The sequence below is a fragment of the Sphaeramia orbicularis genome, chromosome 14, assembly GCF_902148855.1.
Source record: "Sphaeramia orbicularis chromosome 14, fSphaOr1.1, whole genome shotgun sequence".
NCBI lineage: Eukaryota > Metazoa > Chordata > Actinopteri > Kurtiformes > Apogonidae > Sphaeramia > Sphaeramia orbicularis.
The window spans coordinates 10041305-10069155 of record NC_043970.1 but is presented as its reverse complement, the minus strand read 5'-3'; positions in this window follow the sequence as shown (position 1 = coordinate 10069155).

Sequence of the window (27851 nt, the reverse complement as noted above, 5' to 3'; positions counted from 1 at the left end):
AAGAGGCTAGAGCAGCAGCCAAGTCTTCAGTACTCATTCCACTGGACTTATCAGCAGCATTTGACACTGTCAATCATGATATCCTGTTATCCATACTCTGGAACATGGGCATCACAGGCCACGCACACTCCTGGTTTCAATCTTACCTTACTGGTCGGTCCTTCAGTGTGTCCTGGCTAGGGCACACATCAGCAGTTCACCGCCTCACCACGGGGGTCCCCCAAGGCTCTGTGTTGGGCCCCCTCCTTTTTGCCATATACACCACCTCACTCGGTCAGATCATCCACTCACACGGCTTCTCATATCATTGCTATGCTGATGATACCCAGCTCTATCTGTCATTCCCACCTGATGACTCCACAGTCTCAGTGCGGATCTCAGATTGTCTCTCTGACATATCTGCATGGATGAAAGCCCATCACCTTCAGCTGAACCTGTCCAAAACTGAACTGCTGGTCTTCCCAGCTAAGCCAACCATACAGCAGGACATCTCCATCACTATTGACTCCATACCTCTGGCTCCTACCAGTGTAGTACGTAACTTGGGAGTCATGATTGATAATCAGTTGACCTTCACGGATCACGTTGCTTCTGTCACCCGATCATGCCGTTTCACTCTGTTCAACCTAAGAAAGATCAGGCCATACCTAACCGAACAGGCCACCCAGCTCCTGGTGCAGACTATGGTTATCTCCCGTCTTGACTACTGCAATGCTCTTCTAACGGGCCTCCCAGCTTGTGCTGTCAAACCACTACAGATGGTCCAGAATGCAGCAGCGCGTCTGGTCTTCAATCAGCCTAAAAGGGCACATGTCACCCCCTTACTCATTGAGTTACACTGGCTACCCATAGCTGCCCGCATCAAATTCAAATCTTTAATCCTAGCCTACAAAATTCTCCGTGGGTCTGCTCCTGTCTACTTAGGTGCACTAATAAAAGCTTATGTCGCCCCACGACCACTCCGCTCATCTGGGGAACATAGTCTGGTGGTCCCCAGACCTTGTACAAGACAGTCCAGGCTCTTTTCATGGGTCGTTCCACGTTGGTGGAACGCTCTACCAAGTGCTACAAGAACAGAGTCATCCCTGCCTATCTTCAAGAAGCTCCTGAAGACCCAGCTCTTCCGAGAGCACCTCCTGTCCTAGCACTTTCAAACATTCCATTTTAAATATTCTAATAAGGTTTTTCCCAGGACAACCACAGATTCTTTCACGATTATCTCTGGACCTGCTGCGGTGGTCCGGCCTCTTCCCTGCCCTCATCATCACCACTCACTTATCCTCAACCGCCTCCATGTGTCTCCCCCTACTCCCCCCTTCTCCCCCTCTCCCCCTCTCCCCCAGTCCCTATCTCTATCGCTCTCTCTTTTTCCCCTTCTCTACTCTCTCTCTTTAACCCCAACTGGTCAAGGCAGACGGCCATCCTCCAGGAGTCTGGGTCTGCTCGAGGTTTCTGCCTGTTAAAGGGAAGTTTTTCCTCGCCACTGTCACCAGTCACAAGTGTTTGCTCCAGGAGGATTCTGTTGGGTTTCTGTAGAATTGACTTAGAGTCTGGTTTTGACCAACTCTATATATAAAATGTCAAGAGATAACTTTTTTGTGATCTGGCGCTATATAAATAAAATTTGATTGATTGAGTGATTTAATTGGTTTTCCCCTGTAAGTCGCTTTGGAAAAAAGCGTCTGCCAAATGCGTAAACATAAACATAAACATAAACATATGATGACCATGAAAAGATGACAAACTGCATTTTACACAAATTATTTACATGGATTGATAGAATTAGGGAATCAACAGGTATTAAACAGTAGATGCTTTTGGTCGGTGATGTTTTGGTCTTTATGAGTTAAATAGATAAATATGTAAATGGTGCCACAATTCAAATGGTATCAGGAAATTATCTCTCAGCAATGGCTGCTGTTCTTTTTTTTTTCTTCCAAAGCAAGGTCCCTTGGGGCACAGTGGAAGAGGTGGGACTTCATCTCCATATTTGGTCAAAAAGGTAGAGATTTAGAAGTGTATAATGTAGGGTTGGGGGTCATGTTTAATGTTATTGACTAAAACAGTAAGGTTCTTCCAACATTTGTATTAGGGTTTGTTTATTGAAACCTGAGCAAATTTGTTGTTAAAAGTCCAGTGTGTACAATTTAGCAGGATTTAGGAGGATCTCAACGCAGAGATGGACTGTGTTTTACAACAGCTCAAAATTGACTTTTTTCTTCTTCATTTCATCGCAAGTGAGGTCACTTTAAGGAGCATTACGGTTGTTAACTATGAATTAATACTCCCTTAACTAAAAATCCCAGAACAGTCAAAACAAATGCTGACTCTAATGTCATACTTCCATGTTCTGTGTGGTCACTGGGGTAGGGGATTCACTACTGCAGCTGTACCACACTGTATCACACATCGAACTTTTATGGTGTGCACATGAAATCATTAATAACTGTGTCCTTAAAAAAAGTTCCTCAGGTCTTCATGTCTACTTAGAAATTTTCCAGAGACTCATATTGTACCATCTCCAACAGCTACATAATAATAGTGAACTTTTGCAGGAACTTTATTTCCACATTTAGCAGGTGGAATACTTAAAACACTGAGACAGCTCTGGATTCATTTGCGATCAGCAGAGACACAGTGGTTGCTAATTGGAAACTGTGAGGAAATTAATCCAGAGCAGATCAATTTCCTAGTGGCTGCCAGTTAGTAGAAACAGTGTCTCTGTTATTTATGTTTTCTTGCTTCTACAGCTTCCGTGTAATTTACACCTTTTGTCACCTGTGAATGAAATGCATTAAACCAGGTTTTCTGTAAATGATGTGACTTTCTTGCTCCAAGTTCTTATTTCTTTACCAACTTCTGTTATCACATCTATTGTCTTCTTTTATTATAGATCAGCCACACATTTACTGGTTCATTTAAAACAGGGGTCACCAAACCTGGTCCTTGAGGGCCGGTATCCTGTATGTTTTAGATTTCCCTCTCCCAACACACCTGATTCAAATGATAAGCTCCGCAGAAGTCTGTTAACGACCATCGGGTGTGCTGGAAGAGGGAAACATCTAAAATATGCAGGATACCGGCCCTCGAGGACCAGGATTGGTGACCCTGATTTAAAACATCATCTGAAAACACCTGGGGCCTCATGTATAAAGACTTGCGTGGATTTCATACTGAAACCTGGTGTACGCTTAAATCCAGAAAAGTCCTTACACACAAAAAAATCCAGATGAATAAAACTGAGCATATGCCTGACTCCAAGTACATTTCCTTTATACGTCCCAATCAGCATGAAATTGACCGAACATGTTAGAGTACCAGACTCCTCCCTCTCCACGCCCACATTTAAATATGCAAATGAGTATAAACAGGGCCTGCAGGTGGGACTCCCTCTGGGATTCCCCTCTCTACATGATCAGATGATGAAGTCCAGATGGACGTGAAGCGGAGGACAAAACAGGCGGAAGGAGAAAAGAGGGCGAACTCAGCCCATTTGAGCAGAGAATCGATGCTATTGTGAGTGACTTGGATCACCCCCAAGGTACATATATATTTAGTATTAGTGTAACTCACACTTTAGTTCATTCTACAGGTCATACAATAGTCGGATCACAACCAAACTAGATAAAAGTTCATGCGTAATCATGTCAGGATATCAAAGAAGAAATGAAAGACTTGGACTCATTTTTAATCACTCAAATTATTTTACAACAATGGGGCAGAAGACAATGAGACGCAGTATCAACTTCCTGTCACAGAGGCTTCCTGTTGCCTCCCCAACGTTAGCCGATCCTCCGGTCTGCCAACAGCCAGCTGCTGATGCCCGTCCGACCAGCACTGGTCTGTACTCACAAGAGGACATTGAGAGGACTATCGGCGGAGTCAATGAGCGACTGGACTGACTTATAAATGTTCTCACAGTCATTAACACTGTACATTAAATGCATTTACCAACCAGTGAATTTTGTGTCCTTATCCCTTTATATGGTTGTTGCTTAATGTCCTCCCGGGCAGGATTGGCATTGATGGGTCCAGGGTCTGGTTGGTTCTGGTGGGTGGATGTGCTGCTCTGGCAGTAGGATGACGTGCCAGTGTGTTCATTGTTCATCTGTGTATCACCGATGTGCCCATTAATTGGAGGAATGACCTTTTTCACATTATTAACAGTTTCCCAGTGTCACCTCAAAGTGTCGTTCAAAAGCACTAGAAACGTGCGCACACCAGCTATGGAGTTGGGGTGGAGGATCGCACATTTCCACGGTCATTTCACTCTTTATACATTTGAACGTGAGTGTGGAAAAGAGTGTACACCAGGTTTTTTTGTGTATGCAAGTTTTATACATGAGGCCCCTGGACTGTTCCTAACCTCTGCTCCTACATAGTGGCCTTTTGTCAACATGCGTTCTTGTCTGTTCTTCCGTTCTCGTGAAACATCATCAGTCGTGGCCCAAGTGCTGTTCCACTTGCAAGTTCGCATAAAACAAGAATGCATGGAATACCTAGATGTTGTTCTTGTCCGCTAGTTTAAACCAAGGATACACTGGTTGGTGACTTGTGTAGACTTGGCTGGGAAATAATTCCCAAGATGCAGTTCGTGCTGGCTCGACCGGGACCCGGGCAGTTGTGCCCAGCTGAACAGACTACATGTATTACAGTTTTGAAAAATATACAAAATGTATAAATGACATGTAAATACTAGTACAAATGTATTGAAATCAAATCGAGTGATATTGTGGTGGTTTGAGGGAAATACATTAGGGAGCCGATGATGGAAAACACAGAAGAGACAGGGAGGAAAGTTCACAAGTACGCAGCCGTACCAATTACAGATAGACTTGGGTTCTTGGGAAGTACGTTTTCTGGGACCGTTCTTACCAAGACCATACTTGCCGAATTCACAAGAGCATACTCTGCCTTCTTGGTATTGAGAAACAGCCAATGATTCACACTCCAAAATATGCCACTTTAATGAATATCTAATCTCATAAAATGCTGTCACCAAGATGATTATTTTGGGACTGTTCATCAGTTTTTTGGTTTGATGTTTTTTTTTGTTTTTTTTATCATGATGAATAGAATTGATTTTTTTTTTTTTAATTTGAAACTGATCTTGCATTGCGACAAACTTTTACCTAATCATTTATATTCCTTATTTGTAATTTAGACAGAGTAATCTCATTGTCTTGTCTCAAATGTGGTTTTGTGGAACATAACACATTGTATATTTGTTGCAGTAAAACAGCTCAATTGTATACAAATAAATAAAACACGTAAACTCACATTTACATAATTCAGAAGATTTGATGCATTTTTGTGAGATCAAAAAGGTCACGTTATTTTATCCATCTGTAACACTCACGTAGCAAGGTATTTGTTGATATCTCCGTACTGACTGTAAGAAAATAATGTTTACTCAGAGATACTGCACACAGACTCAGTATTTCCATCAGCTTACATTTATGCCCACTCTAAAACTGTTGCATTAGAAAAACTGGACAAACCCAGTTTTACTATGAAGTTTTTATTCTTGTTTTTCTTTTTCTTCTTGCTTAAGTACATCTTTCCCTTTTTCAGTGAACAGCTAATGTGCTTAATGTGCTTAATGAGACATAGAAACACTTTGCCTGAGTAAGTATTGTTGTGGCCGGGGTGCAAAATCCAAGGAAGGCACATGGGCCATGGTTAGTTGCCACATTGTGACATGTTTATTCTCCATCATATTTGTCTGTTTTGTCTTTGTGCTTCTTTTTTTTTGCAAGAATCCATGTTGAAGAAAACAAAGACCCAAATTACTTCAATAATATTAGAAGAAGCACTTCCTGTACTAAAAAAAGGGTTTGCTTGAGATGTCACTTGGGTTGGGATACATAGTGCTGTATGTACTCAAAAGCAATTAAAGATCTCCAAGAAATTCCTTTTTTTGTGTTTCTGTATTATAAAATATAATGACCTTTGTATAACCCACTACTTGACCTGTGGATCACACATATGTGTCCCTTTAATATGTTATAATTGTAGTCCTTATGCATAATTTTGCTTCACTCATATTTTAGTCCTGACACTAAAACTGAGCTCTTAGTTTGACATTGATTCATATGACTCCACACATTGCAACATTCATAGGATTATTAATATGTTTAGATTGATATTCAAACTAAAAGCTAAATGAGCAGATTTATAAATATTCTGTTTCTGATTAAACCAAAGTGAAAAAAAAAAGCTGAACTCCCATTATAACAGCATTGTTTTTACACTAGTGAACATTTAACCTTGAACATTGTTTTGTCTGATATTTGTAAAATGCTTAACATATGTGGACTGTTGAGTAGAGATAATTATTCCTCAATCTCTTCCATGAAAAAACTTAATTGCCATTTCAGGTGGAATAGGAGGGCTCTATTTCATTTACTCTTGGTTATTACACCTGTACAAAACATAGTCGGTCCTGCCACCTTCTGATGACTCAAGTTTACTTTAAGTGTGCTTGACAATTATATGATAACATGGTTACTAATGTAGATATTAACAAACACACCTACACACACACACACACACACAAACAATGTTCAGGTACCTATTCAAGCCCCCAGGGATCACCCAAACCAAAATTTAACCAATTCCTCCACTGCTACCTCTGCTATCAACTGATCAATATACTCAGGCCCCTTGTTCAATTTGACAGGCATCTACATGGGTGAAAGGCAATCGCTAAGCACCTGCAGGTATATGATATTGACCGAGGGGAGATAAAGCTTAACCTATTCAATCATGCAGGGGAGATTGGACCAGAGAGGTTTAGAGCTGGAGCCAATCCAAAGTGTTGGCAAAGCCACTCGAGCAAAAGGCTGCAATAATGAAGAGCATGGAGGAGAAAACAAACAGACAAATTTGTCCTTCCTATTATGAGGATGTGTGAATGAGAGTGAGAACAACTGAGTGCTTGTATGTCAAAGTGTGAGAGTTGTAAAGGGAGAGAAAATGAGTCGACCAGAGTGTTCTACAGATGTTAGCTCTGGAGATGCTGACACGTTATTATTTTGGATGCATTTACAGTTTGACATTACAGTTTTGCACATACTAGTTTGACATTACTGTTTACAGAATCTAATGGCTTTTCAGGAGTGAAGTACTGTGGTAGTGTTCTCATAAGATAGCCTATATTGTCTTGAGCATTTCTGAAGCTTAAAAGACAGTGGAGCTTTCTGCTATGGTCTAAAATAAAACAAAGGAACACCAAAAATACTGGTAAGAGGGTTTTACCTGCAGCTCACAGGTTCCTGGCTCTGTGGGACCTGATCCAGTACAGTTGGTGTAACTGAAGGCTGCACACTGCTGCCTGACTTTGACACATCAAACTAAATGAAAAATATGCTCTACAATTAGGCAAAATATATGAAACAGAACATAGACTTGGCTTTTGAATTTGTATCATTATCCAGGTGGAACACAACGGTGCGCCTGTATGTTATGCTGTGGTGGCTTCTCAAAAGAGGGCGCTAGGCCACCACCCCTCCTGTCTCGCATGAAGACAATGGGAATCACATAAAATAATTTTACAAAAATATTATTTAAATCAACAAGCTATACATGATACAGGTGGGTCTATCCGTACTAATCTGCATTACATTTTGGTGTCCCCATTACACGGTAACGTGTACAAAATACATGTACAAAATACATGTTACCGCGTAATGGGGTCACCAAAATGTAATGCAGATTAGTATGGATAGACCCAAGTGTGAGTACTGTGTGTAATCTGCATTCAAGTGTAGTTAAAAAATGTTTTTGGTCATTTAGTGAGCACTCAAGTGACGTGTTTCCTATAAATATAAAGACTCTTATTATAAATGGCACATGCACAGTAGATCCCTCCCCAGCCATACAGGAGATAGGAGAGCGCCAGTGACATGTTGTGAGGTTCATGGCTGGAAAGGCACCCACTCTTTCAGAGTCAGGTCTACAAATATATGAGCCCAAAAGAGTATTGTTATGGCTGGCTCATGAGCCGAACATAATGATGGAGACAGGACCACAATTAGCTGATTAACTAAGGTTTATTGAAACAATGGAAAACTGAATCAAACCAAAACAAAGACCAAGCGTCTTGATACAAGCACCTAAGTGTGCTACTGAAGCTGGTGGCCTGTAAAACTGAAACACAGAGAGAGAGTGAGTGAAACAAAGGGCCTGCGTATGTAGTCCCTGTCATCAATCTGGCACAGGTGGACTGGCAGGATGCAACTGTATGGATGGATGTAACAGGTTATGTTTCATATGTCTTATATCAGCATTCATTACACATACATACGTGATGCATATTTCATTTAAGGTCAAATGTAATTGTCAGATGATGTTGGATATGTAATCTTCCATTTTGACATTAAGGCAAGAAGGACAAATGAACAAATTGCTGCACTTGACCGCAGCAGTAAGAAGAATCTGTGGGCTCATCAGCACCCTCTGTCATGAGGCAGGAGTACTGGCTACCTCACCGAGTAACCTTTATGCGGTTTTATGATTGACCGCTAGACTGAACACCCAGGGATGGGAATCGAGAACCAGTTCTTTTAGAGAACCGGATCCCAGTAACTCGATTCCTTGGAATTATTTGCCTGCCTGCTTAACAATTCTGCTTATTGATTCCGCCTTCGTTGCGCTTGCTCGATGACGTCACGCGTACATTGCATTGTTTTGGTCAGAATGTAGCCAACATGGCGTTGAGGCAGAAACGGTCTAAAAAGATGGCACCAGGGCCACTGTAACACTTGCAAAGCTTCAATTTCTTCAAAAGGGTGGAATCCCTGCAATATGCTTAAACATTTGTCCACAGCATGTGATTCATTTGATACACTACTTAGCGGTGCTTGTGAATCTAGCGGCAGAGTGAACACCAGGCTGTCATCCAGGCCCAGTTCTGGTTCCGGTGTGGGCAACAAATGTCGTACCCTCTCAAATACAAGTTTCCGAAGGTAGGGGAAAGGAAATGAGGTGCACAACAACAGGAGACAGGCAGAGTCGAACCGGTTCCACATAGTGGAAATGTGGCAATAGAGGAATTAGTAAAGCGTCTTTAGTTTCACTTTCACTGTACAACCCCCCCCACATATACATTCTTACATTATCTAGACTGTGGAAAGTCAGGGCATACAATTAAACTGTTTGAAACCATTGTATTGGCAATATACAGAGAGACAGCAACACAGTCGGATTGTAATGGGATGCCAGTAGTTTGTGAAGGATTATGCATCCAAGGTGAGGCAGAGCTCACTGCTGCCACACTGCGCATCTGTTCCATGTACTTGAATGGGAAATGCAGAAATTCCACAATTTTGAATTAAAAAATATTTACAAAAACCAGTGCAAAACTAAAATATGTACAAAAATACTGGCGAGCAAAAATTAAGTAGTTGAAAAGCAATGAAGAAACCCCTATCAAAAAGTAAAAACATTTAAATAATGACTTTTTCCTGCACTCCAGAAGCTGTTACTCCAAGGAGGCCCCTCAAATACCCAAAAGCCAGGTCTGGCCATTCCATCGCTAGTCCCTCAGCCCACTTGTTTACAGCTGCCTGCTGCGGAACATCAGACCATCCCCCACTTTCTGCCGGAGATGGTAAAGCTCACCCTTTCAAATTAAATTAATCTTTATTGTCTCTTTCCTGTAAATACAACGTAGTGCAGACAGAATGAAACTGTGTCTCTACAGAATCTGTGGGTTGGTGTTTGTGGGTCGAGTGTCAAAACTGAAAGCTGCCCCCCCCCCCGCCCTTTTTATCTCAATCTTAAATAGCTTATTTTAGTTTTATTTCATGATCTTTTTTTTTTTTTTTACTTATATGTATTTACTGTTATTACTGTTAATGTTATGTGTATATACAAATATTAATGTATAGCTATTTTTAATATATTATGAATTGAAATTATTTGTACACTTAATTTTGTCTTTAAATAATCATATTGACAATCATTGAAATTTCTTCTCCAGTTTTCTCTTTCTTTTAATGTATATAATGGGTCACACACTTAAACTATGTGTATCAACAACTGAGTGTATCAGCAGTTAAACTGATTATTAAGTGCTTTGGGGGAGATGATAACTTAGTAGTAAAACATAAAAGAGGTGACAAAGTTGCAATTAAAAGGTTTTTACCACCAAAATGTCTGGTTAAAGCATGCACTCTTATTTAAAAGACTGGCATACCATTTTAAAGTCAAAAATGAGTAAAAAACTCACTGAGCTTGAAATTAGGGGAAAATGCTTGCTGCAAGTAACCTGAGTCAACCCTTCTTTTATGAGCCTCGGCTGATTTGAGGCAGTTAACATGTGGAATTGCAGTTTATTATCTTCAAACGAATCAAGAAAATTGCCACTGTATAATACTTTTTCAGATCAGTGCTTGTTTTGCACGTGCTTGGGAAATTAGAGTGAAATAATTGACCCTTCACTAAGCATTTCCCCCTTTAATTACTGAAGCTACTTTTGGCAAGCTTCAGGACTTGGCATATGAGACAATGGCATTTTCAACAACACTCTGGAGTAATTTGGAGAAAAAAAAGATAGAAAATAGTTCTGATATTTTAGAAAAATGTATACATTTGAGAAATACATTTACAGTATTATTTGTTCACAAGTATTGTTAATGAAGAGGAATATAAAATTGAAGCACAACCTAACTGCTCGTAATGTAAGACCCAGACACCACACATCTGAACAGTTAATGTGCAGGACAGTTATGTCAAAGAGCAATTTTCTTGCACTGCAGGGTGAGACAGTATATCTGATATTGTGTTATTCTAAGCCAAGGTTTAGTCATCACTCCTCAGAGCCTTCACTGTCTGATTTTGGCTCATTGGTACATCTAATTAAGCTAACGTTATCCTACTTCTCTGTTTCACGTGTGTGGTTATTGCTCATATATCATCAGTACACTGTATCTAATGAAGGCATAAAAGCCTAAAGTCTCGTATAAGCTTGCCTCAACAGTAACACAAGATAGGGGGTAATAAAAGCTGTGTCAATATTGCTAGCATGGATGCAAACAGCGACCTAGGGCATTTCTCAATACGGTTTTGTCTGTTCTTATGATCTCATGAAGCGTCATCAGTCGTGGTCCAAGTACAGTTCCATTTAAAAGTTCGCACAAACCAAGAATGGATGGAATTCCTAGATGTTGTTCTTGTCTCCTAGCTTAAACCAAGGATGCACTGATTGGTGACTCATGTAGACTTAACTGGCAAATGTCCCAAGATGCATTTTGTGCTACTGTCAATTTACTCTTGAGGATAATGGCAGCGTCTGTGACAGGCTAATGCAAAAATGTTTTATTGAGCAGATGACCATCACAAGATGATTTGATACAATTTTGGAACACAGGCAAGAGGGAGAATATTGAGCAAATATATCTTTATTATCATGATATGGGATTCAATGAAATTAGTTAATGCAGTTTTGAAAAATATACAAAATTTCTAAATAATATAATTGACATGTGACCAGTTGTACAATTTTTTTCAAAATCAAATCAAGTGACATATTGTGGTGGATTGCTGGAATACATTAGGGAGCCGATGGCAAAAATACAGCCGAGCCAGAGAGGAAAGTTTACAATTACAGACAGACTTGCGTTCTTAGGAAGTCCATTCACTCGGACGGTTCATATCAAGACTGTTTTCACTGAGTTCGCAAGACCATAGCCTACTTGGCAAACTTCATTGAAAGACAGCCCTAGACTGTCAATACACACAGTGCAGGAAAGTTGAAATATTAATTTATTTATTTTCCAAACCACTTAGTCCTTGAGTGGGTCATGGGGCCTATCCCAGCTATGGCTAAGAACCACTAACTATTGATCGAATACTAAATTATAATTATTTTAATTTAACATATCTAACAAGCTAAGCTAGCTAGCATTAGTTAGCATCTTAATTTATCTTAGATGGACTGTAATTTGTTTATATTAGATGGATTCAACTCTGTGTAGGATCTTTCATTGTAATCAATTTGTATCTGACATCTCTCCACTGTGTCTTTGGCTTCAGAAAATGGTAAGACACCTTATTCCGAACTCATCTAAACTTTGAGGATTTCTGCTGTTGCATTTGCAGGTTTCTTCAAAACCAGTGTTTCGGCTTTCTTCCTCCCCCTGAAAGCTTTCCAGAGCACCTGTGCCAACATCAAATTGTATTGTAGCCCTTTTTAGGGGGGAGCTTACTGAAGGGTGAGATCCCACAATGCAAAGGGTGTACTCACTTTAATGAGCTATTAGTTCATTCCAGCCTTAGTTTTCATAGTGTGTTTGCTGATAGAGGTATGAGGAGACATTGCTCTCAGGATGTTTTTACTTTTTGCAAAAAAACAGGAATACACAACAATAATACATTCTAAATATTCAACCAGTGATGACTGGTAATGGCTGCTAATTTAACATTGAAAAAAAAAAAAAAAGCACATATACTAAGGATATTTTTTCCTCATACAGTACATCTATAACATGTTCAGGTATTTGCCGGAATTGTAAAATTAGAATTCAGGTCCTTGTCTGTGTGATGTTTTATTGCTTCAATTTCAATCGAAGCCTTATCTATTACTTCATGATGATATATCATAGCATGGTTAAAGAAAATATGGCCACCGTCTCTAATTCAAACCATCCGAACCTACAGTATATCCCTGCAGAAACTGACACCACACTTACTGTCACAAAACGGTAAGAAAAAAAAATGCAATCAGCAACCTCAGAGAAAAGAGAATGGGAAGAAACAGATAATGAATAAATTAAACTCAGGCAGCTGACAAATGAACGACTGTAGAAGGGGGGTGAAAATCCACCAGGGACAGAGATAAAAAAGAAAAAAAAAACAAAACGTGTGTTTGTAAGATGAAATTAATGAAATCTTTATGTGTGGTGGGTTTAATATGGACTGAGAAGGATTGTAATTCATCCTGTCTCAGGTTCAGCCTCATACACAGGACTATAAAATAGGAGAGGATAAGGAAATGAAATTAGACTGTTTTCTTTGTTGACCATGAACCTTAGATGAAAACATGCAGTTACCCTGACTCATATGCTTAAGAAATAAACACTCCCACAAGCACAATTTCCTCAATTAATTAAACCAGTGAGCAAAAGCCAATATTATCATGTTTGTAAATGATATTCAGAAAATGATGCCTGTGGAAGAAGAAATGAACAGTTCTTGCACTTCTCCTCTATCTCGTACAAATTTAATTTCATGAGCCCATACCATACCACAGTCCAATTACACTGTGATGTGTTCATTATACAACTGGATGCATGTGTTTACAGTACTGAAGCGATTTTCTGTGCTTTCTTTTTTTTGCAAATCATGGCAGTCTTCTCTGACTTGAAGCGAGTTAAATTCCTGCTGAAGATGGTGGCATTTATCCATCAGCGTGGCCACATAGCTTGCTCTAGTGTTTGATGCAGCTCAGCAGATTGATTCGCTTCAGTCCCAAACTACTTTGGCAGATCCTCAAATTTCATTGATTGGGACAAACAAATCCATTTTTATGCATTACTCTAAAGTTGATTCAGGTGCATCATCAAAATTCAACAGAGGGAGACCGCCATCTGGTCATATCTAAAGACTTTTTAAGTTATTTCAACAGCCAATATACCACCACTTTATGTGCCATATTGATGTTGTCATTTCAGACCCAGGATGACATTATCGCTACTTGCTTTATCCTTTTAGTTCTATATGAACCCCTTAGAAAGGGCAGCTAAGTTTGATGCTAATGGTAGTTATGTAACTTGGTCATACTACTATACTTTACTAGAGATGTTGCATAAAGAAGCATCATAATCTGAAGTCACACTAAGGGCTCATTTATACTCTACGTTAAAGACGCAAACAGATATGGACGAAGCGTTCTGTCCATCCCCTGCATACATTACATGCGTAATTCTGTCCGTTTTCCAGGGAGCTTGCGGATGTGTACCCAGACGGACAAAACGGAGCAATATCACCGGGAACAGTCGAAGCAGTGTTGAGATTTGAACAGAATGCTTTGCATAAATAGCAGCTTTCAAAGAACAACTGTGTGAGTTAGTGAAAAACTGCCGACACATTTTTGACAAATACCCTTCTGAATATTAACATTATTATCCACATTAGTAATTACCATGTTTGTTATTAATGACTTTCTTCTTCTTCTTCGCAAAAAGCATTACTCTTCTTTGTGGTATTCAGTCAGTATGGTAATTAAAAGCAGCGCCCTCTGGTGGATTGATTGAGAAATGATCATTCAAACGTACAGGACACATGGAAGTATGAAAGCAGTGATGCATGACAACATTAGAAACAGACGTACCTATTTACGTACATAAGGTGAGCATAAATTAGCCTTAAGGAAGAGGAAAAGAGCTTTTTTTTTCAGATCAAGAACTTAAACATTTTCTTAAAAATGTCAGTCTGGATATGAACTGGTGCAGACAAAATGCTACCCTGTGTTTTTTTTTACCCATCACTCAAACCATCTTCAGCTCACCAGGCAGATTTCAAAACAAAACTATGCCCTTCTGACAGGCCCTTTAGCAAAACACAACATCTCTTCCTGCTGCATGAAAGTGACAGCTCATCTTTTCATTGTCATCTTGGCTTTTTTTTTGTCTTTCCCTGAGTCACCAGCTCAGGTTTATCACAGAGAATTCTGATCACCAGGCCAGATGTACTTCTAAGTAGTGTTACCTTGACTAAAATCACTTGCTACTTGTACATCACATATCATATTAACTCTCTGACCCATGGATTCCACTGTGGGGCGGCTGGGTTGTGGCTGTCAGAGCTGATCCCAGGGAGTCAGCTCTATGTTCCCCAGTCCAACATACATTATAGGAATGTAGCTCCATACGTAGGGGCAAAAGCCCACAAAACATAATTGCAGGCAGTAGTGTTTCACTAGTTTCACCAAGGGTTAGGATTATGTTAGGTTTAGGGTTAATTGTAATAGGCACTTAGGAACATAGGTACACTCCCAATCTCAGCCACTCTAGAGTAGTGATGTAAATTGTACGGTGATCACCAGAGATGTGGACTCGAGTCACATGTCTTGGACTTGAGTCAGACTTGAGTCGTTAATTTGATGACTTTAGACTCAACTTAACAAAATGTGTGCCATTAAAGAATTGTACTAATCACCAGGGTGCGATTTGTTGGGGGGGATGGGGGGAGATCAACCCCCACTCTGGTTTTTACATCCCTATTTCTGCTCAATGAATTTCATCCTCGGGGGGGACAACCAATCATCTGAAATAACAGGCAGGTTGTGACTGTTTTTCACACCTATATCCTACATTACTGGCACTAATGTTCACCTGAACCAAACTGTCGGCAGTCTTAGAATTTGCAAACGTCCCCATGCACTGGGGCGCCATAAAGGGGGGGGTTAATGTGACAAATTCATGGGGCCCAGCATTTGTGTGTCCAGTGAATACAGTTAGAAGTTGTAAAAATTTTGTCTAAGATCTGCTGTATAATAGAGGAATAGAACCCGGGAGTTGGACATTGAAAATATGTAAAGTTTCACTTTCATTTCACGCCAGCATTATGTTAGTTATGGACCACACCCTCACGTATATAACTGCTACCCCCTGCGAGCCGACAAATGAACCCCCCCCCCCCCCCCCGGTTGTTTGACAAATTGCACTCTGCTAATCAAGTCATTTCATACTCACTCACTGAGCGACACAATCCACCTCTCTCTCTCTTGCTGTCTCGGTGTGCTTGTGTGACCTGTCAGCAGAAGGGGTGGGAATCAAAAAATGGTTTCAACTTAGAACTGGTTCCAATTGATCAGTTCCATCGGAATTGTACATCTCAAGTGTAATCAATTCTTCTTAACAATTCTCTCATTTCCCAGCACGAGGTTTTCTGGTTTTCCCTATGTCGTGTTGCGGTGCGCTCTGACCCAGTCTGACGTAGGGAAAACCAGAAAATAGGACTTACAGAGTAGCATGACCATATGCCACAGTTGTGATTTGTCTGTCACCCACCAGGACTGCCACCACTGGCCAGTCTGGATCAGATCACCCTAACATGTTTTAAAATCATCATTCTTTCAGAATATTTACACTTGTTCATTAAACAGTTCAGGAAAATGTGATTGTGTTTCACTTTCTGTTTGTCTATGTACAATAGTATATATGTGAGACATAAATGATATGATATGGAAAATGGTCAAACAAACTCCACTATGACCTGTCCAACAACTTTTTTTCCCACTCAAAAAAACAATCAGGAATTGATTGGAGAATTTATAAGGAATTGGATTACCAAGTTACCAATGTCTTACACATACACATTTCTCTTTAATGCTGCCCATGGTTTAGTAGGTAGGATCAGATTTTTACAGAACTCAGTAGAAGCCGCTGGTATTCTCCAAATGAAAGTATTACAGTCCTGTGTCTGCCTCACATGTGCCACTGGTAACAGGGTTACATGTCTGAAAGGGGATTTAACAAAAGCAAAGTGAAATACCATTTACTGTGGATTTTTTTTTTTTTTATAGATACTGTACCATACTAGACTGTGTGGTAAAATGTCATTACACATTACACAGTAAAATGAAAAAACAAAACAAAACTGTAAAACCCAGTGATATTCATATTTAATAAGAATTATAACAGAAGGGATTTTTTATGCTGTATACTCAGGATGTAATCAGAGAAAAGGAATTTACATGAACATTAACTATTGTTTTTGCATTACTGTTTAATCATCTAAACAGTTGTTGTGTTTTTGTTTTCATAGAATGAGCTGTTTTTATCTACAGGGCGAGTAGGAGGTAGTCATGTTTCTACTGGACTATTCCATTCGGTTAGAACAGGGGTGTTCAATCCTGGTCCTCGAGGGCTGGTATCCTGCATGTTTTAGATGTATCCCTCTTCCAACCCACCTGATTCAAATGATAATTCTATTATCAAGCTCTGCAGAAGCCTGATAACGACCGTCAGGTATGCTGGAAGAGGAAAACATCTAGGATTGACCAGGATTGGACACCCCTGGGTTAGAACATACGGTAGTTTGGGACTTTCATAGTTTTTGTAGCCACCATAGGTGACTGGGAGGTGAGGGCAGAGTGGCATAATCTACGATATCACCACTGGAGAATATTACAGGAGATTATTTATACATCAGTTCATACATTGTTTTTTACCAGTGTTTTGAACATGTTGGACAGGAAGTGGCTCATTTCCTTGTACATTATCCCATATTGAGCTAAAAACACTTTTATTAGGACTCCAGGAAACTTTGGATTTGTTTGTCCATTTCATCCCTGTTGGACTGAGATAAGGTTGTCCATTGTTTTTCCACTTTTGGTAGGGGTGCTAACAACTTAAGACCAGGAACATCCAATAACATCTGTAGTTTTAGACAAGCTGAATTTGGTCATCATCATTTGGTGCTTGTCATAACCACTCAGACACTGCCCATTTTTCTAGTTTCAACCCATCATTATCAAGAACTATATGTTGTTGGTTTTTTTTTTTGCCGATATCCAAAACAAATTAAAGATGCCAATGAAATAAAATAATCAGAAGTATTAACACTTCACCGTGTGACAATGGTGTTATGACCAACTATTAATCTAAGAACATATGTCATACAGGCTTCAAATCGATGCATTGGACCTTTAGCTATTGAATGTAAGGGAATATAAATTAAGGAAATTCACCAAATCAGAACAGCCTGGTTCTGAAACACTCCCAGTGTGTCATGAAGTTGTGATGAGAACAGAACAAAACTGAATCCTGGAGTTAGTGTGAAACACATGCGCTGTAACTCCTTCAAATGCCCCACAAAATTCCCATACATATGCATTTTTTTCCACACCAAGGCATCTATAACCATTCATACTAAAAAAGGTGTTAATAATAACATTAACAATAGCTCTTACGTTGTGCTCTTATTTCAGTTGCCTATGGCTTGTCTTACATGATTTTGTCCTTCTTGTTAACTGCAGCTTTAATTGCTTAACAGCCAGTCAGAGAAGGTGTAAAGATCTGACCGCGATGAGCCTCGACGCCACCTCACGACTCCTGATAAATTGGTCACAGGAAATGACAAAGTGAAAATGTCCTCTTTTACAAACCAGCAAATGAATGTTCAGTCATTTTAACCTACAACAAGACTGAATGTCATCTTCAGAAGGAAAACATTTGTTTCCCTCAATAAAAATCAGAGGAAATTAAATGACCAGGAGGATGAATTGAGTAATGAACAGAGGAGAGGTTTGATAAAAAATTTAAACAAGTGGTGTCAGGCACAACAAACCCCGCCCCTCTCATGTATTGTAGCTTATTTTGTCATCAATCCAGCTGATGTCATCATTTCTATGCTGATGTTGGCATATCAGTTGCTTCTACATATGTGCCAAGTTTGAAGTAAATTTAAACAAAATTGATGTTTTTATAGACTTTTGAAATTTCACCCATTGTAAGTAAATGGGAGAAGAAAAAAGATTTTAAAAATTCTGAAAAAATTTGAAGTTTGACCTACTTTTCCCAAAATGTAACCATATCTATTCCAGGTAACTGGCAATCTATAAACCCAATTTGGTATGAATTCAACCAATAGTTTTGCTGTTAACAAACAAACAAACAAAGACACAAATAAACTGAACCAAAAACAATACCCCTTGCCTCCCCTTCAGGAAGTAAGTGAGGTGTCAGAAGGAAACGCAGATGGACAGGAAGGAAAAGAGAAAAAAGTGGTAGAACAAAGGAGCAAGGAAGTGGGAAAAACTGGAGAAGAAGTGATAAAAGGAAGATGTGAAGATGCAGATAGGCATAAGGGGATAAAAAGACAAAAGATGGTGAGATATTCAGTTCTAAAAGAGGACGAGCAGCAGAGAGGAAAGGAGAGAGAGAGAGGTGTGAAAGACTGGTAAGGAGTAAAATGTGAGCAGATGTGTGTGATAGAGGAAGAGAGTGAGAGTGGTGCTGGGGTCACTATGCCTCCCAGTTTGAGAGAACCATTAGCAGCGTCTGCCTGAGATATCTGTCCATTCCTATTACCGTCACAGCTGGATGCATCCAAGTGTGGGACCTGGCTTGGTCTGTGCAGACTCCTGCTGCACTGGCATGCACACACACATGCACACACGCACCTACACACACACACTCCTATAGGATTTCTGAAAGCACACACACACACACACACAAGTATGTAATTGTTCTGAGTGAATCTTTCCATGCTTATGTCGACATTTATTTTGCACATATGCATTTCTGCTCACATAAGACAGCGGGTTTGCCCAGCAACCTTCACTTCACAGGCAGGTTCAAATCCAGGTTAGCTGCTGACTCCAGTGCTACTACCACTGCTCGCTGCATCTTGCTCTGTCAAGCGTGAGGACTTATTAAGTGACAGAAAAACAAATAAAAACATTAGAAAATAGAGGTCAGAGCAAGAGTGCGTCCTGAAAGCAGTGCAGCGGTTTTGTCTGCTAGTGTGTTGCGCGTAAGCAACCGTCTCATAAATGATTTGTGCACAATCAATAATTGACAAGGCTTCAGAGATCTGATGAGGCACTCGGAGTCACTCGGTCGGATGGTGAGTTGGAGGGTTGGATAGGCTCCAGCGCTGCAGACAGTAAGTTATGCATGTGCAATTCCAGTAAATGCGTAAATGTTTCCCCGTGGCACGGCTGATGCATGACGAGATCACGGATAGTAATAAGAGGTGATGAAAGTGTGTGTGCCGAAGTGTGTGTGTGTGTGTGTATGTGTGTGTATGTGTGTGCGCAATTAAACCAACTACTCCAGGGTCTAGAACGTAGCTCAAGGCAAAGGGATTGTATCACTCGACTAAATGTGATTAATTAAAGAACTTCTTTGCATACGATTAGCATTGAGATGTGTGTGTTTGCACGGAGATCATTATAACCATGCTGTGCCTTCACTGTTCTACATAAAGTTGTCTAATTGGTTTACATCATTACCTGTGGGTTTAAACTCTTTGCCCCATATAGTGTGAATTCGATTCATAAATAAAATAAGGTGTCTCTGTTCAATACCTTTGGGGGCTTTTATTATATTTGCGGACTTTGATGTTTCCACTACTATTCTGGAGGGTCTTTATTAGATCAACAGTGGTAACAAGAGCTCCTGCAGATTCCCCTCAGCTGTTTAAAATGGTTTGAAAGCTCAGTGAAACAAAGGAGAGAAAAAGAGTAAAACAGAGAGAAAGATGCAGTGAAGACGAACAGGTGAAGGTGAAAGCAAAGTGCCTTTCAGCCGCTGAACACCAAATGCATAAAATGTGATCGCTTTGTAGTTTAAGGACTTAAACCAGTGAAGCTATTGCAACATTTAGGGTAGAATTTATTAAATTATAAATCCTGAAACACTGTGAATGATCATAATAATTAAACAGTGCATGCGTAAGGTTGGGTTAAGTATAAAAAAAAGTTAGATTTCACTACAAACATCTCACTTTGAAGGTACTTCCTGAACAATAATTGCTTTGTTTTGTTTTGTTTTTTTTAAAATAAATTTAATAAAAAGAAAATTACATTACAAATAATAGCAGAAATTATTTTTTTTTCTTTAATTTAATCTTCACAGCCCTCCAATGAACTGAAGACATGTCAAAGATGTACCCTGCCTTCGTCCATTGCTAGCTAGGAAAGGCTCAAGCACCCCCATGACTCTCTTGAGGATTGAGCGATGAAATCAATTCATTCATTCATTCATTCATTCATTCATATTTTCAACAATGTTATACAAAACCTATTTACATCCCCAATTTAAAAAAAAAAGAAAACTTGGGATTGTAGCTCATGAACCCATAGTTTGTTTACAATAGTGCATATCAAATATGTAAATGGAGAAAAATTACCATTTTAAGAAAAGAAAAAAACAAAAACTAATTTTGAATTTGATGACAGCAACTCTTTTAGAATTGCCATTGCACTACAATGTGGTTTAATTGAAGTTGCCATATTAGTTTTACATTTTCAGCACCCTTTTTCTCCCAGTGCAGTTTTATAAATTTAAAACTGAGTCTGTTTACCACAAAAATGTGTGTGTATACTCACAAACTAACAAACAAGACTTATGCTGTCGGGGGCCGACAGCAAGGGTATATCCCCGAAATCCCCCCAATCCTCTGCCATATAATAAAGCAAATTAATGACACAATGTACAAAAGATACCAACTTAATTGTTATTCAGAAAGCAGTTTGTAGATAGATTTAATATGAAATGTGACATTGAACAGAAATACTCAGAACTGTTCATTTGATATTTTCAGAATATTACCAAACATGAGATGATCTTTATTATAATGGAATGCACCTCTGCAAGCAAATTGGCAGAAGCAACCAAGTAAAGGAAGCCACATCATGATTTCATGATTCACATCACCCCAGCATGTTTTGGATTTCAATTGCCCGGCAGCCTTAATATGAACAGTTGTTTGTACAAGGATTAAGAGCCTAATTGCCTCATCTCTGATTATCTCATCAGTGTGGCTAGCAAACAATACTTAATGAATCTTTTGTCTGTTCAACATAGTGAATGCATTTGTAGAATATCTGAAAAATATTTGAGTTGTTTTCAAACACTTTGACACAATATTCAAATGTAACCTTGATTGGCCCCTTACTTCCTGAATAATATCTGAGCAACCTATTTTTCATGAAAAAGTGCCATCTAGTGGCAAAATATGACATCATATGAACTTCAGACAAGGAACAACAAGGAAAAGATGGATATTTGTCAGAAGATCAATATGAACTGAATTTGGTCCTGATTTAACTATTATTTCCTGTATGATGTTTGAAAATTTGTTTTTTTAAGAAACATGCAGTGCCACTTGGTAGCAAAATGCAACATCACTTAAGCTTCAGGTGATATGAAAGAGATGGATGTAAAATTTTGCTGAATGATCAATATTGAACAAAATTTGATGTCAACCTGCCAATTATTTGCTAAGTAATGTCAGAAAATCTGATTTCATTTTACTGAAAAAGCCCCACCTAGTGGCAAAATATGACATCAACTAAACTTTGATTAATACAGAAAAGATAGATATTTTTGGATGATCGATATGAACCAAATTTGAGCCTGATTGGCCCTATATCTTTTAATAATGTCAAAAAAAACAGATTTTTCAACAGAAGCACCCCCATTTGGACAAGTGATGATATTCATGGAACACCAAAAATGAATAGGGTTTTTCCCTTATGTTGGTGCAAAAGGAAGATTGTTATCACGTTCACATGGAGGATATCCGGCCTCAATAATGTCAGAAAATTGTTTGCTGAATAATGTCAGAAAAGATATTAGATATTTGTTGGACAATCAATATGAACCAAGTTTGAGCTTGACTGGCATACTATTTGCTTAATAATGTCAAAAAACAACAACAGATTTTTCAACAGAAGCTCCCCCAACCATTTGGAAAATCCACACCACCTGGTGTCAAAATATGACATCTTGTAAACTCAGGGTAGCGGCATGAAGAAAGATAATTGTTAGACAATCAATATAAACTCAATTTGAGCTACATCAACCTGATAATAGCAGAATAATGATCAGAGAACCAATTTTTCCCCACAAAACCCCACCTAGTGACTGAAAATAACACCATATGAACTCTGGGTGGTAGTGAGAAAATGGACATATTTGTAAGATGATCAATATGAACCAAATTTTATGTCAGTCGGCCTATTATTGCTTGATTTATGTCCAAAAAACTAATTTTCAACTAAAGCGCCCCCATTTGAATGACTCATAGAGAAGCTGAAATTGACAGGGTTCTTCCACTAGGGGTCCACTGTGTTGGTTATCAAGGGAAAAGAAATCCAACCAAATCTGTCCTAGTTATCACGTTCACACGAAGGATATCCAGCGGCGGCAGATCCAGCAATGGGAGATCCGGCAGCGGCGTTTGGGGTGAAACCATTATACTGCTGAAGCTCCATCCTGGGAATATAAATATACAGCTCCATTGCTTCACATTGTGAGTAAGACCACTGACCAACCTTTTCTACTTTACTAAATGTTCATTTTTAAGGTTCAGTGGGAAAGACTTAACAAATTCAATGAGATCCAGTTGCTGGATAGAACATAATTGTCATAATTCTACTTTTATTGGAACAAAATTAGCTTAGAATGAGGCCCCATGCTGCCATGTTTGTTACAGTAGCTCAGAATAAAATTAAATAATAAATAAGGCTCTCAACTTTCAAATTGTTTCAAAATAAAATGGAAAACCTGGATATATAAAAAAAAATAAAAATAAAAATAAAAATAAAAATAAAAATAAAAAAAAACAGTCAGTCTGGTACCTCATTGGATCAGCTTTAGTTTTAACTATGGCACCTTTGAATCATTACACAATAATGTCATGGCATTTATTTCCATCTTTAATTGTGATGGTATTTGGTTAAGATGGAGATTCAAACCATTGTGTAAAGTCTTCTCTGTCACATCCCAAATATTCTCATTGGGGTTCAGGTCTGGACTCTGTGGGGGCCAATCCATGTGTGAAAATTATGTATCATGCTCCCAAACCACTCTTTAACAATTTGAACCCGATGTATCTTGGAATTGTCATAAGACTTTAATCACTGCAGTAATTATCCAATGGAAGGCTCTTACCCATTTGCTTAGTCAAATTCAGGTAGTAACTTTTTTTGGGGCTATATACAAATAAATTTAGTTGCTGTATTCACAAAATAAAATATTTAAAAGCTAAAAAAAAAGTGTGGATGCACATTGATCAGACATTTACAGCTCTATTGCTTCTTGTTGTGCACCATTGCATTACAGTGTTTGAGAGTGAGGGAGTGCTGCATTACAGGCAGTTTTTAGAACTAATATATCTGAGCTAGAGTATATTTCGGTCAGTTTATAGTAATTCTTTAGTCGCCTATGCTTAGTTGACTTTAATCTGAAGGAGTCCATGAGAAGTTTTTTTTTTTTTTTGCTGTTGTGGGACTGTACAAAGTTAGAAAAGTTCAGGTCACCTCACTTCAGTAAGTCAACTGGAGGTGTGTCTCTGAAACAACAGCTCAAAGCAGAAATAGTGTAACAACAGTTTTGGTTCATTATGTGACAGTAACATAACACACTAGACTGTGACATCAGCTGTTGTTAAGTTTGGTACAAGCACATTTACACCTTAGGTATTAATATTTGGCATCAAACAACAGGGAATTTTTGAGACTTGAGAGTTTTAACATGGAGGTAAAATGCACTGTGTTAACTCATTTGTCAAGTTCAGAGGTCCTCAAGGACAAATTACTGAATCTCTAGAAACTGATCTTTTTACACACAGCCTAAAACACTGGTATTATTTTATCTATAAATGCATTTTAGGTCTGCTTCCATTGAATTTACTGGTCTATATCTGTTGGAATGACTTAAATAACTACAGTCTCCAGTTCCAAGATCTGTTATTTCTACGAGTTCCAAAAGTCAGAATAGAACTGGGAAAGAAAGCTTTTACATTTTCTGCTCCCACTGCCTGGAATAACCTACAGAAGGAGATAAAACTGATGGAACTGGTGTCTGTAAATACATTCAAAGTGATTCTAAATGAATGGGGAAAGGATAAATCCGGATGCAGATGTTTTTCTAACTGATTGAATCGGATTCTGCTTTGAGATGCTTTTAAGGAAAATTGTTGTTCTACTTTCAGTACCTTTTAAATTATTAATGGTGTTTTATACATATGTTCTTGGTTTCGTGATTTATGTATTCTTTTAGAAGAGACTTTTATTGTATTTTATGTATATTTTTAGTGTGGATTTATGGCTGTGATTTCTATTTTGTGTAACTTCTGCTGCTGCTGTCTTTGCCAGGACACTCTTGCAAAGGAAATTTTTAATCTCAATGAGTTTTTTTCCAGGTTAAATAAAGGTTGAATAAAAAATACAGCATGATATGTAGTTTACTTGGATGAAAAGCTTCTTCCTCTGATTTCATGATGAGTTGAAGTTGGGGGAAAAGAAAGAGCAATGAGAGAAAAACGAAGATCAACACAGGAAAAATAGAGTGAGGGAACGGCAGCAACAGCATGAGACTTTTCATTTTGATAAGGGAGGCAGAGCCGTGGAAAAGCAGAGAGAGAGACTGAGAAACAAAGCAGAAATGAAGTGACAGCAAGCGGGGATAGTCGTTTTGGTTTTCTCAATGAGGACCCGGTCGGGGCAGAGCTGCTCTGCTAGATTATCCAACACTGGAGTTTTCACTCTGGCAGGCCTGGAGAGAGCCAAGCATAAAACTCGTCCTGGAGCCTGGTGTCTTGCCTCTGACAAATAAACCTCATAATGGAAGTCTATTGGGTTCCAAGTGGGAACATTCATTTTCATTACCACGGGTTTATCTGTCCCCACATGCTCTAATGCCGCAGTGCAGAGGTACACTCAGGTAGAAGATCAGAAAAGGGGGGATAAAGGAAAAGGGATAAAAATAAGAGTGAGAGAGGAGGCGGGGAAGTGGGAGGACAGGCAAGGGGTGCTGGCTCATCTCTCAACAAGCATTTTCTCTGTTTTTCCTCTGTTAAAACTGTTTTGCACTCCACGCGTGATATTCATCTTAATCACTGGTTGGAAAAGCATAATTTCATTTTTTAGGTCAGGCAGATGGTACCTTTGTTGAAGAGATTAATTACCATGCTGCGCTACATTAATAAAGGCAAATATTTGAAGGGGAAATGCAATTTGCCCTGAGAGCAAGTCTAGTGTAAATAGGTGAGTCAGGGCCGAAGAAGGCAGATAGCCCGTGGGTGGATCATAATTTATTCTCTGTAGCGCCTGTTGAGCCTGAAGCTGGCAGAGCAGAGGAGACAGAGAGACTAATGGGCATTCAACCACCTGGCAGCAAAGTAGGCATCACAGTGCACACCAGGCCAAGACAAGCTGCAGAATGTTGGGCTGCCTTTCTTTCTTGTAAGATACGAACATAATTATGTGCACTTTTCTTTATTTCAAAGATGCTTTTTAAGTTTCAGGATAAGTGTTTGGAACAACTTTCTCACCTTTATATTCTGTGCTGGCACATTGCCTCTGTGCCACAGATTCTGGCTCTGAACCTGTCAGATGTGGTCAGGACATCAGATTTCAACACCATCAGCCAAGCTATCCGACTTTGATATGAGGTGGTTCGTGGGCCACTGAGAATAAAAGTAAAAGGGAAAAGGTAACTCCTTGTTGTTAATAGATATAATACTGCATGGAATAAACTTGCTTTTTTTTTTTTTTTCTTTGATTTAATTAAATCAACTGCAAAAATGTATATAGGACCAAAGAGGACTGAAGACGAAAGAGGACCAAAGAGGTAGGGTACTCATAGTGCTGGTTCCAGTTCTCGAACTTAATTTTGAATTGATCGGTGTGTTCACACTGGAAGAAAATTGGTTTGGAACTAAAAATTAGCTGGTTCTTCCTCACATCATTGGGCATGTCATATTCTAGGTTGTGAAGACAAATGGAAAGGAGAGGTTTACTGTTTATTTCCATTGCAAGTTGCATGCACAGCAAATTCTGGTCTTTGGAATAAACTCCATGGGAGTTAAAATCAACTCGATTTAAGTGTACATGTGAGACCATGGAATACAGCAGGGTTAAAGTAACTCTTTTCAGAGAGTTGATCTGTTAACTCTTTTCAGGAGTTAAAATTTAACTCTTCTGGGAGTTACAAAATTAATTTCATGTAGAATAAAACTCAACTCTCACTTGGAATTCATTTTATGTGAACTATGGCATGGAGTTAATATGTTAACTAATGGGGGTTAATATTAAACACTTAATGCAGTTAATATTTCGATTTTTTTTTTTTTTTTTTTTTTTTTTTGGGGGGGGGGGGGGGGGGGTGAAAATGATTAAAAACAAAAAACACCATCTAATGACTAGTTGTTTTGGTTTTTTTTTTTTTTTTTAAGTGTGTACAAACACATGCTAGATGCTTATAAAGTGCTCTTGCATGAAGTGCTTTCTTTCAACAATATAAATAGCCCAGGAGACAATCCATGAATTTGTTTGAGGTGCCTGAACAAAAGTAAAACAAAGGAAACAGCTCAACATTGTTGCTGTTTTAGCCAGTTACTGTCATGACTGAGTGAAAGACTGAACTCATACGCACAGTGCTGAAGGGAGAAAATGGGTTTATTAACATAAAACAATACATGAGAACGAGACAAAATCTGGGTTTGAAAACATCAGAGTTCACGGGAAGACAGGATCAGGATGGTGAGAGTCTAGGTTATGGCTCTGAAGTGAAATGGGATGAACATCTATGGAGGTATGAAGCAGTGACAGCAGCAGCAATGATCTGGCACTGTACCAGAGCAGAGGAGGTGCTTCTATGGGCTCCTAATGGAGATCTGCTCCAGGTGTGACAGGTGCCAGCAGGTGAAGGTGATAATGAGTCTGAGGGAGGGGTCTGTGGCAAGGCAGGAGTGTACCGTGACACTTATCATTTGTTCAATAGCTTTGCTCTCAACTCTTGTATGAACTGTATGAATTACCTAAGACTACAATGCAAAAAGCTGTCAAGCTAAAATTAGCATGTTCGACGTTCTAAGTTTGCAGCAAGAGCTAACTTTAGCAGCTGGTTAGCAAGTTAGTCCAAACAGAAATATACACATTATGATACTAACAGAGCTGACAGAAAAGTTACTTCCAGCCTTCCAGCCTTGTTTCAGAAGTAAAATGGTACTTATATGATGCCTCATACAACGTCCATGAACACACTGGTCCTCTCTGTTGCTCTGTCCAGAAATCAACACCCATTATGGTGTTCAATCATGCTCCTCAACATCTGGTAAATGTAACCCAAAAATGACACCATCAAAGACACAAGCTGGAGTTACAG